The 3,841-nt window shown below is 50.3% G+C and overlaps 1 long non-coding RNA gene across 1 annotated transcript; it reads right to left on the bottom strand.

Annotated features, from left to right (window-relative positions):
• Positions 1-2,237: 2,237 nt before the first annotated feature.
• Positions 2,238-3,324, bottom strand: LOC119825437. Its single transcript, XR_005287218.2, has 2 exons — positions 2,956-3,324; positions 2,238-2,526 (listed from the first exon to the last, which is right to left on the bottom strand). It is a non-coding gene; the product is annotated as an uncharacterized LOC119825437 (long non-coding RNA).
• Between the last annotated feature and the right edge of the window lie 517 nt (positions 3,325-3,841).

Below are 3,841 nucleotides of genomic sequence, written 5' to 3'. Positions count from 1 at the left end.
CACTTCTGGTTTATGTGGTGCTGGGGAGGGGAATGTAGGATTTCATGCAGGATTTCAAACATGTGTAGCGAGCACCCTACTGGCTGAGCAACACCCCCAATAGTCTCCTCCTCCTCTTCTACTTGCTTTGAACCAGAGCTGCCTTCAATTCTGTACCTGGTTCTTATGGTCACTTCAGATGAGAAAAGACAGAAGGGGCTATGTGCTTAGAGCCCACGCAGGAGGCAAAGTCAGTTATGTACAGTTACTCCTCTATAACAAAGTGTATGCCTCAGTCTTTACTCCGTTTTTGTGTTTTCTCTTTTCCTATGTAGCCCTGGTTGATCTAGAAGGTGCTACATAGACCAGACTGGCCTCGAACTGACAGAGATCCACCTGCCTCTGCTTTTCTAGGATTAAAGGTGTGCGTCACCATGGCCGGCAGGTGCGGGAGTGCTTGCGCGTGCCAAGACGTCCTCGTGGAGGTCGGAGGAAAACCTGCAGGAGGACTCGGTTCTCTCCTTCAACCACGTGGTCTCGGGATCAAATTCAAGTTGTCTGGCTTCGTGGCAAGCACTTACCTGCACATCCTGGTTGCATTTTATTGGTGCTACAGACTGTGACCAAAAGCAATTTAGGGAGGAAAGGGTTTGTCTGGTTTATATCCCGAACATCGTTCATTACCAGGGGAAGAGCAGGGCAGGGACCTAGAGGCAGAGGCCATGGAGCGGTGCTGACTACTGGCTTGCCCCTCATGGCTCATTCAGCCTGCTTTCTTATAGAACCCAGGACCACCAGCCCAGGGGTGGCGCCATCCACATTGGGCTGGGCCCTCCCCCATCAAAATTCAAGAAAATGCCCCACAGACTTGCCACATGCCAATCTGATGGAGCCATTTTCTCAACTGCAGTTCCCTGTTCCCAGCACACTGCTGAGCCATCTCGCTGGTCCCTAAGTTTGGAAGTACTTGTTCACTGTCTCCAACTAGAGGGGAAGTAGGAAGTCACAGTGCAGGTTAATTCAGAACCCAACCCCGGCGAAGCCATCGCGAAGAACTGGTTTTTAAGAGGGCGCAGTACTAAAATTACTCCCCAGCACCACTGCCCTCCTCCTCCTGAAACGGAAAATCTGATTTCATCCTCATTGCTAGTGACTCTGTTTGCTCTGTGCCGTTTTTCAGTGTGTCATCGGCCACTTTTGTTGACAATGGACTGAGTCCTGGCCTCCTGGCTTAGGCTGGGAGGTACCCGAGGGCAGGATCTACATCTGTCTGCCCTTCCTGAGCCCAGTTCAGTGCCTCACACCAGTAGACACTCAAGCCGTAATTATTGAGGAAACAGATTCTTGTCGTTAGTAACTTTAGAAACAATTATTTTTCATTTTATGTGTACGGATGTGCATGTGTATACGCGTATCACATATAAGCCTGGTGCCCTCAGAGGTCAGAAGATGGTGTTGGATAACTTGGAACTAGAATTATGGATGGTTGTGAATCACTATGTGGGTGCTGGGAATTGAACGTGGGTCTTCTGCAAGAGCAACAAGTGCTCTTAACCTATGAGCCAACTCCACCCCCTCAATATTAACTTTTAAAAATTATTATTAGAGAGAGAGTGTGTGTGTGTGTGTGTGCGCGTGTGGAGGTCAGAATCTGACATCCAATCTCTTCCACTACTGCCTCCCAACCGTATAGACCGGGTCTCTCTCACTGAACCCCGAGTGTACCCAGTAGACTGGCTACTTTGCCCCGGATCTACCTGTCCCCACACTCAGCGATAGGATCACAGGTGTGCACAAAAATATGGCTTTTATGTGGGTGCTGGAGATTAAATGCAGGTCATCAGCCTTGACAAGTGCCTTTATGAACAGAGACATTTCACCTGCCTCCCACGTATATGTACAGACACACACATGCATGTACACACACACACACACACACACACGTATACATACATATGGGAGGCAGGGTCCCAATACCCTAGGTCAGCTTTGAAGCCTTGTTTCTATTTATAGAAATGTCCATCATCACTATTAACTTTCTAGAAAACTAATACACAGGAAGTAACCTAAGAAGCAGTAAGACACAATATAATTTGGTCAAGTAATATAATCTTTGGGAAAATGTTCAATGAAAGGGGAAGAAAAGGACAGGCAGGCACGAAGATACTCATCTTGCATCGACTGAGAGGGAAACCATAGCGAACGGTCTTATTAAATGATTAAATGACGCTGCAGACGGCTTAAACAACACAAGCGTATTGGCTTTGGACCCGTAGATTGTAATATTCAAAGAAAACGAAAACATTTTCCAACACTGGCATGGGTGTGGGCACAAAGGACAGGGACACTGAAGGTCGGCGAGACTAAATTTAGCTGTGGTCCGGATTCTGGGCTCTGGGCCCCTCTCTTGACCTCATCGGAGCCTGTGCCAGGGGTCAGTTCAGGATGCTCAGCAAATCCTCCTGACCAGGACGCCGCTTTTGATATCTTCCAACCTTCAGTTACTTCTCAGTTGCTCTGGCAAAGCGGTAACTGAAGATGTAGCATCTAGAGTAAAACCACCCACACTGTTTATTAAGCAGCTACTATGTGCCAGGCATTCTTCTCAATGCTAGGTAGGAAAAGAGAACCCTTGTTCTCATGGAAGCTACACAGTAGTGGAAGAGCCGGAAGAGCTAATACTTATATAATCAGGTAGTTCCTGCTTCCAGCCCGTCAACACAGTCCAACCCAGTCTGGCACTAGCTGCATTTCATGGCCAAAATAGAGGCGCTAATGTCCTTATTGAAATACCGTCTACAGCCGAGAGTGGTGGTGGTGGATGCCTGTGGCCCTAGCACTTGGGAGGCTGAGGCAGGGGGATTCCTGAGTTCCAGGCTGGCCTGGGCTACATGGAAAGACCTTGCTTCAAAAAAATAAAAGGCTACTCAAGATAGTGTCTTGAATGTCTCAACCCTCAGCATCGACCCCACTTACCCTTGCAGCTTCATCTCTGGGCATCCATGTACCCTGCACCCGAGGATTATCTCATGTCAGCCTCCTTTGGTCTTATCCGCAGCGATCTAGCAACTAGAGCCAGGGCTAGGCCCAGGCTGTTCTCCATAGGCTCTCTGGGGGTTCGTCCCTTACCACGCAGCCCTGCGACCCTTCATGCGACAGCCACTGTGCCTCGTTCATTTTTCCTGTCAAAGGACAGCCACCTGAGGTCAGCCTCAGGGTACAGAGAGGAGGGCGAGCTTTACGGAATGCACGCTTGGGTCCCCTCTGGGAGCCTGAACTTCCGGGTGGCGCCTCTGCGGGGGCTGCTCTAGGAATCCGGCTCGGTGATCTGGAGGACCGGGAGCCCCTCCATTGGGAAGAGGAAGTCATTGCGTCTGCGCAGCAGCTGTCCTCCGCAGGGAGGCGGGATCAAGGGCGGAGCGAGAGGACCGCAGTGGCCAGTGAGCGCACGCTGTCCTACAAGGGGGCGGGGTGGGGCGAGGAGGACGGTGCGCGACCGGATGCTGGAGAGTATCTCCATCTATCAGATTTTTAGATTATTTTTACAGACCCACAAAATGGCTCCAGTGAGCCCCAGGACCCCCCTCCCCCCCACACACCTCTGCCTCTCCAGCACTGGGTTACAAATGCCTGCCCCACCATGCACAGCTCTTCACGTGGACTCTGGGCGTCCAGACTCAGGTCTTCATGCTCGCATGGCACGCGGGTTACCAACTAAGCCATTTCCCTGGCCCACAGCAAACACGCTTGGAGATAAGATCACAGGCCTTAGGCTAACAGGCAGTTCCCTATGATAACTAAGAGACCTGAAGCTACCTTTAGAGGATTTTGTATAAACTACTTAAAGCTGTCATAACTTTCT

Source organism: Arvicola amphibius, chromosome 10 (genome assembly GCF_903992535.2).
Source record: "Arvicola amphibius chromosome 10, mArvAmp1.2, whole genome shotgun sequence".
Taxonomy (NCBI): domain Eukaryota; kingdom Metazoa; phylum Chordata; class Mammalia; order Rodentia; family Cricetidae; genus Arvicola; species Arvicola amphibius.
The sequence above is the reverse complement of the archived record's forward strand: the minus strand, read 5'-3'. Positions and strand labels throughout refer to the sequence as shown.